This window comes from Arvicola amphibius, chromosome 12 (genome assembly GCF_903992535.2).
Source record: "Arvicola amphibius chromosome 12, mArvAmp1.2, whole genome shotgun sequence".
Classification (NCBI taxonomy): domain Eukaryota; kingdom Metazoa; phylum Chordata; class Mammalia; order Rodentia; family Cricetidae; genus Arvicola; species Arvicola amphibius.
The window spans coordinates 78,348,485-78,362,876 of NC_052058.2; positions in this window are offsets into that span (position 1 = coordinate 78,348,485).

A 14,392-nucleotide genomic window follows, 5' to 3' on the forward strand; every position below is an offset into this window, starting at 1 on the left:
CCAAATTTTAAAGTCAAAATATCTTTAAAACAGATTTGTTAGCTTAGTACCCCATACAATAAAATGTCTCTTTATACTTAGCTTTTTCACAGTCAAATAATTTTAAGGAAACACAATAATATACATAATCTAGACTCTCTGTGTATATTCCATCTTTACAGGGCTTACTTTTCTTACTCTATTACTTTTTTATAAGGTTAATTTTTACTTTATTATCCTTACTCCTTTAATCTTTGACTGCCTATATTCTCTTGTAATACATTTACTGTCTCTTTAGTCTTTCTTTTCTTTCTCTCAAGCCTACATACATTTTTAAACCCACTGTGCCTCATTTTGAGGTTTTTTTTATGTCTGAATCTGTCCTATCATGGACTGAAGTCCTTTTCTGTCCAGGAGCACTTCTTAATATATTAAGCAGCTTTACTAAGACTAAGGCTGCTTTGCCTTTTTGCTCTGCCCAGTCAAACATGGTAGAAGTTCATTCACTGACTTTGAGATTCTCAGGTAGGAGCCATGCTTATCACCTCAAATCTGGAAACCAGTTGGCCCATAATGTCACCAAGTAACTTGAAGCACATTGCTCACAAACCCCATTCAAGTGCCCAACTTCCTGATAGAGCCAGAGTTTATACTAGTAGCATGGGCCAGGAAGCCACTATGTTGAAACCACACTATTTTTTTCTGTTACCACTGAATCAGGAAAACCTTCAAACCTCTCTTAAAGGAGCCATGGCATTAATCCATGCTTAACTCTGTTCTTTCCTGTCTAGAATTTCTTTTCTAGCTTTCTCAGGTTTTATGTGGATTTAGCTGGCCCCATGTTGGGCACCAATTGGTAGTAGGAGGCCACTTGTTTGTTCCTGGCTGCTCAGCCCTGAAATAAGCACATAGAAACTGTATTAATTAAATGACTGTTTGGCCTATTGGCTCTAGATTTTTATTGGCTAGTTCTTACATCTTAAGTTAAACAATTTCCACTAATCTTGTATTGCCACATGGCTATAGCTTACTGGCAAAGTTCTGTGAAGCATCTGTCTCTGGAGGGGCTACATGGCTTCTCCTGACTCCAGCATTTAGTTTAGTTTTTCCCACCTAGCTCTTTTCTGTCCTGCTGTAGACCAAAGAAATTTCTTCATTAATCAATGGTAATCACAGCATACAGATGAGAATCTCACATCACATAACAATTTAAACATGATTGTATGCTAACTAATGGAAAAGAAACTATTTAACCCCTTTACAAAATGATTGTGATGTTTAACTGCAGGAGGTTCTTATTCTGTACTTGCTGTCCTTATTTTGACATGGATCAGTAAGTAATGTGTTGAATAATATATATATATATATATATATATATATATATATATATATGTAATGTGTGTTGTATATATATATTCATGTGATTAAAAGTACATTTGTAGAATAGAAAAGTTAGTAGAAAGAATGAGAAAATAAATAATGAAAAACTAGTTGATATTCTGTGTCCACAGATATAGATACTTGTTAGTGATGCTTAAATCTTTTATTCACAATAATATGAAATACACTGCTATTATTATGATACTGATAGAATTTTAAAAAGCCTAAGGCTGGTCATCAATATGCCTAAAATTTTAAAATGGACCCTTAGAAGAATGGTTATGTGTCTTCCACTTATAGAGGAACAAATATATCAATTGCTCTGTTCTAATGTTCTTGGTTTTATCTTCAGAGTAAAGTCATGATCCATGCCATTTTGAAAAATATGCTAATATCATCTCAGCTTTAAAAACTGGACATAATATAGGACAAGAAGTTGTTTAATTCAAACTGGTTTTTTCTCTTCATTTTTCTTTGAACTCCTGTAACTCTTAAACAGGTGTTAATTTCTGTTTCACTGATAAGAAAGTAGTCATGTGATTATTCCTAGTTGTAAGGGTGAATGGGAAATAAAATGTTTTAGGATCAGCATATTGGTACTACTTAATAACATTATTGTAAAAAAATAGTATATTTTAAAATCTGACTATAGGTATCACTAAATCTATGTCTCCTACTGTCAGGATTCTGTAGTGATATGTAGTTGTTTGTTCAGGTTTGAAGACTAATAGTGTTTATTCATTCCCTTTCCCATGTCTATTGCTCTTGTCCTTATTCAGAACATGTTTTGGCAGTGAGTATACATGCAAACAAGTTAGGATGTACTTAAATTGTGAAATGCAAATATACAACCTTCAAAATCAAGTGCAAATAAATGATTCTCAAAAGGAATGGGTTTAAGTGTTTCTGTCTACCTAATTTCATATCTTTAGAAATTAGGCGGAGAAAGAAGATCATTGAAATCTTCAGCTCTCTGTAAGTATGTGAATGACAGAAGAGAGCAAAGCAGATTTATTTTTTTAAAAAAAATGCTTTTACTCTGTGGAAAATGAGACACTAGAGCACTGGCTCTTAACCTTGGCAGTGCTATTAGGATCACCTAGAGAGCTTTACAAAAATACCAGTGCCAGGCTGCTTTCTCTGAGATAATGACTGGTCTTAGATAGCACCTAAATAACAGAATATCTTTGAAGACTCTCTAGGTGATCGGAATTGGAGTCCAGATTGAGTACAGAAGAGCACTAAATTTAAAAATTCCTTTGAACGGAGATCCTTAGATTGACATGCTTACCCTTTGCTTCAGTTTTCAAGAAGCCTGTTGCTTCATGTTGTAAGGCCTCCATGACAAAGAACTTGCCAGAGCCTTAGAACAAAATGTATCTTTTCACCATGAGGAGATCAGCACATATGAGCTACTGTGACTTGTACCAGAAATTTCTATTGAATTTTATAATAAGAGATAAACATTATGGCTGGAGAGATGGCTCAGTGTTTCTGAACTTGCACTGTTCTTTCAGAGGTCCTGGAGACAGTTCCCAATACCACTATTGGGTAACTCACAACTGCCTGTAACTCCAGCTCTAGCAGCATCTGATGCTTCTGGGATATGAGATAACTGCACTCAAATGAGTCTATTAACAGAAACACACACTAAAACTAAACACAAATACCTTTAAAATGTTTTAAAAGAGAAGAAACACAAGAGAGCTCACATTCAGACACATAGTAGCACGCCTCTCCTCCCAGATTTGATGAGTAGCTCTACCTGCCACATGTATTTTTATCATAACACACTAAATATACATAACCTGTTTACTGCAGAATTTTTAGGCCTTTAGGGTATAGAAAATCCATGTGAATTTTTAAGGCAAATTAAGAATTCAGTGTTTTTAAGTTTTACTTGAAAACATCTTTCAGGATAAAAATATCTGGGTTGGACTTTCAAGTAAGGTCAAAGTATGTAGAGTGTCAATTCAGAAAATTATATTTCATTATTACTATAGATATACAGATATTTAATTATGTCCTTTATATTAATCTACTAATAATACAAAGAAAAGGCAAGAAGATTGAAATCTTTGGGGAAATAATGCATATATTTTAGAATTTATGCTTCCTTTAGTTAAGTTTATATTTAGTTATAGTTTTACAGGAACCAATTAAGCCTGATCTATTTTCAAATAACCCTAGGGAAGGATGTTGCAGTTAAACAGGCATCATCCTATGCTTCATTCATCCTGAATACTGCTATTTGAACAGAAGGTTCTGGTCAATAAATTAAACAGAAGAGATTATGATACCCTGCTATAAGGAATTAATTTTCATATTTTTGCCTCCAAGGATACATTTATCTTCCCATGGAGAACTTAAAATATCTCTTCTTTCATAATCTAGTTCCTGATATTTAGTTCATTTGAAGTGAATTCTTAGGAAATGTGAAGGCTTTGGCACTTGTAATCAAGAACTGCTAACTAGCATTTCATTTGATAACTCTGAGTACAACTGACTGCCTTTTATACCACAAACTACTAAAGGCCAGAATCCTCCACAGAATTAAAAATGACTTAGCATGAAAAGACATTATTTTAAGTTCATCCATAGCAAGAAAGGAAGACATTCCATATTAAGGACCACAAAATCCTATATGCCTAGTTGTTCAAGTACCAAAGGTGAAAAGAGAAGAAAAAGAGGAAGAAAGTGCTTGGGGCTGGAAAGAAGAAAAATTTCAGAGTATAGAAATTATAGCTATAGTTATAAAGTTGAATTATTATGACTCATTAATTTTTGAGAATGAAATGTCCCAATAGGTTCATGTGTTGAGACATTTGGTCCTCAGCTGGTGATGCTTCTTTGGAGCGTAGTGAAACTTTAGAAGTTGAAGCTTGTCTGGTGGAGCTTGGTCACTAGAGACAAGCCTGTGAGGGTCATTGCCTATATCCCCTTCCTGATTGATTCTCCTCCTCTATGTCTGACAGCTATGAGAAACCTATATGAACTCCTCCTGTTGGGACCATGTCTCTCCCACTGCTATGTCTTCTCCAAAGTGATGGACTGTAAACTCTGAAAGTGAGAGCCAAAATAAACTCTCTTTCCTGAAGCTGCATCCATGCCAATAAAAAGGAAGAAATTGTTAGCCATTTTTCTCTTTTGCAGATTCAGTACTGCAGTGAAAATTCTGGTCAGTCTTAGACACTGTTATGTTTGAGTGTAGACTATGCTTGGTCATTCCCAGTGGATGGATCTTTTGGCCTTTTTTAGAATGTCTTAAGTTGTATTATGTAAAAATATTTTAATCTAATGGTGTATTGTTCTATTATACCAATGGAATTTATTACTCCAACATTAGTTAAATAAGAGGGTTCATAATGTTATAATTAATAACTTATATTCTGCTGTTTTGTTATTTAAAATGCTTTATGGGATTTTTATTATAAATAGAGACCACGTTGACATGATTGTCTGCAGTTCTCACATATAAAATGAAGGTTGTTTCTTGCATAGATGTTTAATAGAAAAACAAATTGTTAAAGTGCCTGTAGACTGTAACTGGAGCTAAAGAAAGAAAGTCTACTCTTTAACATTTATTCATTGGATATTTGCAATTTTATTTTTTTACCAAAAATAATTACACTTAGAAACAGATATTTGCATTGTGAGTGTTATAGGATGGATCAACATGAACAGAGAGATATGAGGGCAATGGGGTGAATATGATCTGATGGAGGAGAGTTATCTGTCTATGTTACTTTCATTGGTTAATTAATAAAGAAAATTGCCTTGGCCCTTTAAGAGAACAGAAAATTAGGTAGGTGGAGTAGACAGAACAGAATTCTGGGTAGCAGGAGTGGGGAGACGCTTCAGGCAGTCGCCATAGTGAGTCACCATGCTTCTCCTCTCCAAGACGGATGCAGGTTAAGATCTCTCTTGGTAAGCCACACCTCGTGGTGCTACACAGATTACTAAATATGGGTTAAAGGAAGATGTGAGAATTAGCCAATAAGAGGCTGAAACAATGGGCCAGGCGGTATTTAAAAGAATACAGTTTCTGTGTAATTATTTTGGGTAAAGGTAGCCCGGTGGTGGGACGCAGCCCGCTGCTCCTTCTACAATGATCAAATTACATTATACAAATTAATAAAATTGCCAAAAGTGTTTTAAAACTGTGAGATAACCTATAAATGAAGTGAACAAAAAATTAACAAGATTTGTAAGATGAGAAACATCATTGCTATCTGTATAGTGCTGAAACGATAGATAAAAATTAGTCAATATATAAAAGAATTTAGAATTTTAAAGCATAAAATTATAGATGTCCATTAACTGATAAATGGATAATAAAAATGTGGTGTATATACATAATAGAAGTTTTCAGATGTTGGAAAAAAATTAATTATGAAATTTTCAGGTTAGTGGATTAAACTTGGAAAAATATATATAATAATCACAGTAACCCAGACCTAGAATTACAAATGTTACATATTTTCTCATACATGTTTGTAGCTTCAAATCATTTGTTCTGTGTATATCATTTGAAGTACTCATAGAAAATGCATAATACAAGTGGTGTGTAGGAGCGTGGGATACAATGGAAAGGGAGAATTAAGTGAAGAGAAGAATAGGACGGTAATGCAGAGAGAGGTGTAAGGAGAAGTAACTATTATTAAGAATTCTTGGATAGGTAATAAATATTATTAAGGATGCTATGAAAACCTGTTAAAGAAGCCCCAAACAGTACAGATTTTGTACTTAGTTGTCCACATTGACTTGGAGGTTAACTCCTTTTATTAAAAATATGCCTGAGGGAAAGGTTTGGAAGAACAGAGTGGTAATGATCTACAGCACCTAGAGAATCAAGCTCCTAGGAATTGGAGGCTTTCTTGCTTTCTAGTGGCCATTGTGCACATTGGTGAAAGGTTTTAGGCAAGTTTCTTGGAGAGAAGAGGTACTAGCTGACTTACTCAGGTATGAATCTTGGGAAGTGCAATAATGCTCCAACAAGTAAGATATGTCTGATGGTATGAGTGTGGCATGAATTTCATAACGTGTGGGGAGAACCAATAGCTGTCTGAAAGAAACTCATACCTTAAACTCTAAACTGCCCATGAACCTATGGCCTCAGCTGTTGTTAGCCAGGCATAGAACATTGTTCTATACTATTACAAAGATGATATGATATCTAGTTAACTTTTAAATACTCATTAGTATACCCCATTCATCCGTGCATATCTTATCCCTTATTTATAAAGTAGTGGTACAACTACTTTTAATCCATTAATTGAGTTGTACTAATTTTATTTACTACCTTTATTATTTAATATTTGTTTTTTATTGACTGAGTTCAGGACCCTGTACGTGCTAATAAAGATTAAATTACCCAGAATCACCCTCATGATTCTTAACTATATATACGTTGTCTCATTATATTTTTTAGTTTGTCAATAATTTGGATTATTAATTATAGATATTTGGCTCACTGTATCTTTTAAATCTTTGATATATTCTTGACAACTTGCATTACAATCTGTACTTTCAAAATAATGACTCTTTTTTTACTTTTTTCTGATGTATTTTTATCTACCCACGGCTACATGATTCACTGAATGTTTTCTTAGTGCTTTGGCCTAAAGGTGTGTTTATGAATGTTTTTAACCTTTACAAATGACTGGTTAATGAATTAAGCCATTGCTTCTCTTTTCTTCACATTATAGGCATTTCTGTTTCAGCTTTGTTTAGACTATGAACATATTTCAATTTCCAATTCTCTATGTTTTTTCTAGGTGTTATCACTGATATGCAGTGACTTTGAAATGTTTTGTGACTTTCTCAGATAAGGTTCACGCCTTACCTAGGTGACTGCATTTTATGAGTGGAAAAGGATAAAATGTTTTAGGCTAGTATTTAAAGCCAGTATTTTTCTGAGTGAAATAAAGTTAAGAAAGCATGGGACTAAGTTGAGGGAAGCAGGAAGACTAATTGCAGATCTTTACCACTTCCTCTGTTCCTCAAAATCCTGTTCCTCAGTCTCACCCCCAGCCCTGCAGCAGATGACCTGACTCAGATTCTATGTCCATATCTCCGGTGGACACTGATCTACTTCAAACTTCCTCCTCACTTATCCTGTTTTTTTAGTTTCCATCTGTGGAGATGGAACCTCTAGACAAGTCGGCCAGTGGAGCCATTGGTGAGAGTCTTCATACTGTCCTCCATTTCCAATCCCCTGATATTCTCCCTACCTCTGGAGCAGACATATTTACTTCACTCTCTTCCCCCAGTGCCAGAGGATTAAGCAGAATGTAGTGGAACACTTTGCTATCCTCTTTCTTGTGAAACCTCCACCTTCTAAGCCATCTCCACTGTTAAGTATTGTCTCCAAATGCCAAAGAACATACTTTACCTGGGACCTCCATTGGTTACACCTATCGCAGTTCTAAATAATTTTCTACCAAACAGCAAGCAGCTAATACATTCTCCTAAGAACCTAAAAGGGCAACAAGAAATCAATGAAGAAAAAGTCCAACAAGACCAGACCAGGTATAAGTATCTAGAATTACTGTCTGCAATCCATAAGCCTGAGTGACACTATAAAAACTCAATATCAGCCTGAACACAAATATCTCCACTAGAGACCAAGAGTATCCCCTAACTATAAGTCCTGAATATTGCAATATAGCTTAAAAACAAGAAAAATGTCATTAAAATAGCCTTAATGAATATGCTAGAGGTCATTCTAGAGGAAATAAATAAATTCCTTCTAGAAATCTCTGAAACACAGAAAAGTAGTAGACTGTAATAAATAAAACTGTTCAAGGAAGTGGAAGTAAAATTAGAAACGAAAACATAAACTAAGGAAATTCAAAGGTTAGTAACTCAAGCAAGATCATCAGAGACAAATCCCACCAACAAAATACAAGAGATGGAAGAATCTCAGACATTGAAGACATGATAGAAGGAATGAATATATCTATAAAAGAAAATGTTAATCTAAAAACATCCTTTTAGAAATCATTTAGGAAATGAAGGATAGTATTGAAAGACCAAAGTCTAAGAATAATAGATATAAAAGAAATTCAGATCAAATGCATAGAAAAAAAAAAACAAACTCAAGTTACAAATTAAAGTAAAGGAACTGAAATGTGGGAATCAAATGGACATGTGGAGTTTAGAGAGTGAAAATAGAAATAAAACACAGAGATAACTAAAATTAAAGCACATTTGAGGTTGTATAATGAGAACCTAATAGAATAGAAGCATCTGTAAATATATACATATGTGAAGGAAATGGAACTAAATTAGCAAATTATGGGAAGACAGAACCACAAAAATACAATCCTTGTCACCAAGTGAAGCTTCAAGCACTCAGATTGGGTTACATTTAATTGTATTTCTGAGCAAGGGGTGCCATAGGAATCTACAACCAATACAGGCTGTTGTCAGGACTCTTCACAATTTGAGTGCATGGCCCTATTGCTGAGGATAACACCCACACAACTCATTGACCATGGACAAGTTGAATTGGAGCATTTATACCTTTGGCCACAATTCCAAAGAAGAAAGGTAAATATCAAACCAGTTATAAATCCTTTAATAAAAAGTAGTGTCCTGCCTGCAAAATGTTAGGACAATGGTGGCACAAAGCTTGTGGAAAGGACCAACTGATACCTAATTTAACTAAAGGCCTATTCCATGAGATGGAACCCATACCTAACACTGTTTGTGGGACCAAGGACCTCAGAATAGATAGCCCATGGACCTAGATTGAAACCTCGATGTGACATTCTGCTATACTCATAGATTGGTTTCTTGCTCAGTCACCATCGGGCATGCTTCAAATGGCAGCAAATAGAAACAAATACAGAGACACACAGCCAGATATTATGTAAAGAGTGATATACCTTGGAAAACTAAACCTAAACAGTATATATCCATCAGATATCTCTTTTCAGGGATTAGGGACCCGAAAAAGAGAGGGTGCAGAAGGATTTTAAGAGGCAGAAGGGATAGAGGACAACAAGAAAACAAGCCCTCTAGATTAAAATAAACTCTTAGAAACAGGGGCTGCGTGCAGTGGCTCCCACAGGTCTGAACCAGTTATGGTCCTAAAATTGAAAATGAAAGCGTGCACATATCATCGTATCTAACCTAGGAGATCTTTTCAATTTATAATCACTTGAAAATGAAAATTTAGTGTACTTCTTGTGAATCTTACTGAGAAAAAGTATTCTTAACATAGCCTACCTATAAAGCAAGAGATGGACAGCAGAAAATTAGTTCAACGCCATCTTTTGAAGTTCCTTGGATTTTTGTTTTTGTTTAGTTTAATGGATTTTTTTAATTTTACCTTATAATTTTTTAAATTGTATTTCCTTTTGCTTTATTTATGTATATTTTTTCTGTTTTTCCCCTTGTATACATAACATGGCTTCCAGTTTACTGTTTTTAAGGGGTTCTGGGAGTGGAAATAAGCAGCTCTCTGTTTTTTTAATGCTTCTTCTTGGGCTCCATTTGTTTCTTTCAATTATGATGAGCTAGTTTTTGTTTTATCATATTATATCTTATTTTATACTGTTATTTCCCCCATAGATACCTGTTTGTTTTTTGAAAGGCAAAAAATGGGTGTATTAGGATGGATGGGGAGATGTGGAGTAGGTAGAAGGAGTAGGAGAGGAAACTGTGCTCAGGATACATTATATGAGACAAAAATCTTTTTCAATAAAAATCTTTTTCAATATTAAAAGGAAATCAATGGAATCCACTTGTAAAATATTCTGAATGATTGTTGGAGATTGTTGGTAATGATTGTTAACATTCAGTAATTTTTATATTAAAAAAATCAATCTGACTTTTAAATTTTGTAAGTAGGTATGTTCTAAGAATAGAGTGTTATATACCCATGGCAAAGTAAATTCAAATAAAAGAGTTCTAATGAAAATAGGGCATAGACTCTTGAGTTCCTTATATATTTTGGACATAAGACCTTTGTCTGTTGCAGAATTGGTGAAGATCTTTTCTCAGTAAGTAGGCTGCCTTTTTGTCTTAGTGACAGTGTCCTTTGCTTTACAGAAACTACTCAGCTTCAGGAAGTCCCATTTATTCAATTTTGTCCTTAATGTCTGTGCTGCTGGGGTTATACATAGGAAGCGGTCTCCTGTGCCCATTTGTTGTAGAGTACTTCCCACATTCTCCTCTAACAGGTTCAGTGTGTTCAGATTGATATTGAGGTCTTTAATCCATTTGAACTTGAGTTTTGTGCATGGTGATAGGTATGGATCTACCTTCATTCTTCTACAGGTTGACATCCAGTTATGCCAGCACCACTTACTGAAGATGTTTTCTTTCTTCAATTGTGTACTTTTAGCTCCTTTATCGAAAATCAGGTGTTTATAGGTTTGTGGGTTAGGATCCAGGTCTTCTATTCGATTCCATTGGTCAACTTCTCTGTTTTTATGCCAGTACCAAGCTGTTTTCAATACTGTAGCTCTGTAATAGAGTTTGAAGTCAGGGATGATAATCCCTCCAGAAATTCCTTTATTGTATAAGATTGTTTTGGCTATTCTGGGTTTTTTTGTTTTTCCATATAAAGTTGATTATTGTCCTCTCAAGATCTGTGAAGAATTTTGATGAGACCTTGATGGGGATTGCATTGAATCTATAGATTGCCTTTGGTAGAATTGCGATGGATGGAGATAGAGACAGAGCCCCACATTGGTGCACCGGACTAAGCTCCCAAGGTCCAAATGAGGAGCAAAAGGAGGGAGATCATGAGCAAGGAAGTCAGGACCATGAGGGGTGCACCCACCCTTCGAGATGGTGGGGCTGATCTAATCGGAGCTCACCAAGGCCAGCTGGACTCGGACTGAAAAAGCACTCGATAAAACTGGACTCCTAGAACATGGCAGACAATGAGGGCCGCTGAGAAGCCAAGGACAATGGCACTGGATTTTGATCCTACTACATATACTGGCTTTGTGGGGGCCTAGCCTGTTTGGATGCTCACCTTCCTAGACCTGGATGGAGGGGGAAGGACCTTGGACTTCCCACAAGGCAAGGAACCCTTACTGTTCTTCAGACAGGAGAGGGAGGAGGAGTGGAGGGGGGAAGGGGAGGTAAATGAGAGGCGGGGAGGAGGCAGAAATTTTTAATAAAAAAATAAAAAAAGAAAATAGGGTCTAGAACATTTCTTCTGGTTTGAATGTAGAGTGTCTTCACAAATGGCTCATATGCTAAATGTCTGAATGCCCCTTTGGGCTTGGTGAAGCTATCCAACCAACCAAGCAGACTCTGGTATTACCAATGGGTTGACTTTTCATGGACTCATAACTTTATGGATATTGAGAGAAGGTGAAACCTAGAAAGTTGGCTTGGGTAAAGATCTTAGTCACTGAGGCATTCTTCAGAAATGTATATCTACCTGGGCTATTCCACTTATCTTTCTGCTTCCTGGAAGTCTTCAGGTGAGTTCCTTTGCTTCATCACCTTTTTCTCACTGGGATTTTATGTCTCCCAAGCACAGAATAGGAAACTATGAACTGAAATGTCTGAAAACTTGAACCCAAATAAACCCTTCCAATTTGTTACCTCCTATATTTTGATCATTATAATGAAAAGTAAATAAGAAAATATTCAAAATTTGAGTAACCCCCAAAATATGGCAAAATCACAAGCTATACACTTTAAGAGAAGGGAAGCATGTCAAAAATAAAACATTAAAAGCAAAAATGGGAGTAAAATTGAAGGGATTCGATGTGCTGAAAACTGAAAGCAGAAAACTATCTTTTTAAAAAATTTTTTTTGGTTTATTTTTTTATATTTAAAAATTTCCATCTCCACTGGGCAGAAAACTATCTTAAGACAGAATAGTTGATAATAAAGCAGAATGCTGTTACTTCCAGCAATTTTGTGAACTAGAAAGCCATAAAAATTATCCTACTACAAAACATAAAGTAATATTGTTTGACATACAGCAAATATAACTTTATATGTTAAACTTAATCCGAAGAAATGTAGAAGAGAATTGCTAGAGGCCAGAAAAAAGAAACTGGGCTTGATACAGAGTGTTCTACAGCAATTCACTAAGAAAACTCTCTCTCTCTCTCTCTCTCTCTCTCTCTCTCTCTCTCTCTCTCTCTCTCTCTCTCCTTCTCTCTTTGTATCTTTCTTTCTCTATCTATCTATCAGTGTGTCTTCCTGTACGGATGTGTGTGTATAATAAATTTTGTAGAAAGTAAATGACATAGTTGCACCAAACAAACACAAGTGGCGCGGAAAACAAATTTTACTGCAATGTTTTGTAAATGTGTCTGTTCAGATCAGAATACTGAAAAATAATGAGGAAACAGACATAAGGAGTAAGAAAAAGATAAACAGAACAAATCCACTGGGAGTGGAAATGGTGAAATGTAAACTTCAAAGACAAAATTAATAGACAGGATTTAAACTGAGAAACAAAAATTGCTACAAATTGGTTCTTTGAAATATGAATGCAACCGTCTTAGTCTAGTCGGGTAGGCAAACAAAATAACAATATGGAATGTAAAGAAGTCAAGCAGGTTATGAAAAATTGAACCCTCAGGTTTGATTAGTTGATAACTGCGTTTGTTGAATTGGGTGATTTTATATAAAATTAAGGAGAATTTGAAATTATTCAGGAAAATATGAAATCATTAATTAAATCATATATTCATTTTTATCTATAAACAAGCAAAACAATCATCTACCAAGAATGCATAAACATAAAACACCACAAATACATGGCAAGTTTGGCTAACCATTTTAAGGACTTATTACCCCATATGTACACAAGTTTACTAAGACTGAGCATACTAGTTTTATTTGGATTCCCTGACCTGATCGAAAACTCACCTATGACTATGCAGGCATGTAAGGTGCAGTTGTATTTTGGCCTTAGTATCTATACTGATAAACTAACCAGGAAAAAGAGAATCATGAACTATGTAAAAAGTATAAATCACTTATAAATAAAATGTGGGAATTCTATTTTTGAGAAAAAGCGTAGCTGAACACAGAGAACTGTTTCAGTGCAGTTTATCACACTGACATACATTCAAAACATGAAAAATGCCACATCAAAGTACACATATTAAAGGAATTCATACAATAAACTAGTCATTTATGATTAGAAAGCTTTAATGTTACCATCCGGTTCTTCAGTAGATCCTTATCCAGTGGGATCCTGGGAATGTTGCTTCCGCCTAGGGTTTGTCTTATCAAAGTTTTCAGGTGAATGGACGCTATATTGATCAAGCTTACTAATTGTAGTGTCATTTTAAATTTGATAATGTGTTTATAAATGAAATCAGTTTTCCAGTAATAGCCAACAGTTTTCAATTTTGCCTTATCCATGGTGATGTGTAATCTACTTGAAAGATTCTCAGTGGGGTTTTATGGCCATATCAACAGAAATCAGTTTTTTAAGTCAAGAATTCACATTGAGAACATGAGGCATTTAAAATGTCACAGAGTGATTCATAAGGGAATACACACTAATAAGGCTTTCTCGTAGCTTCATTTCATATATAAATGAAACATTTATAGCAAGAGTGAAAATCAGATCCTTGCTACAACAGGGCATAATTCTGTTTACTTGTGTTATTTCCACTAAAAGTAAAATGATACTTCCCTACCGGGAATTTCTGGAACCTCATTTCCTTGCTCACCAGGGATTTAAGAAAAACCATACGTGTAATGACATTGTATTACTTTTGCATAGCTGTGGCCAAACAATTGAAAAAATTTAAAGTGGAAAGATTTATTTTGGCTCATGCATCAGAGGTTTCAAAAACTTCAGTCAATAGTGGCATATCACCTGGGAATATATCTGTGACAAGAGTTTTCCACCTTATGGTAGGTACAGAGTAGAGAGAGAAGGAGGAAGTTGGTAAAGATCTCTAAATGCCTGCCTTACAACCTGCTGTCTAGGCTGGAAGGTGCAAGACAGGTAGCTGATAGAGAAAGAAAACATTAAAGAACTTACCTAGTTATGAATCTGGAAACCACAATACCAATCTGTCCAAGC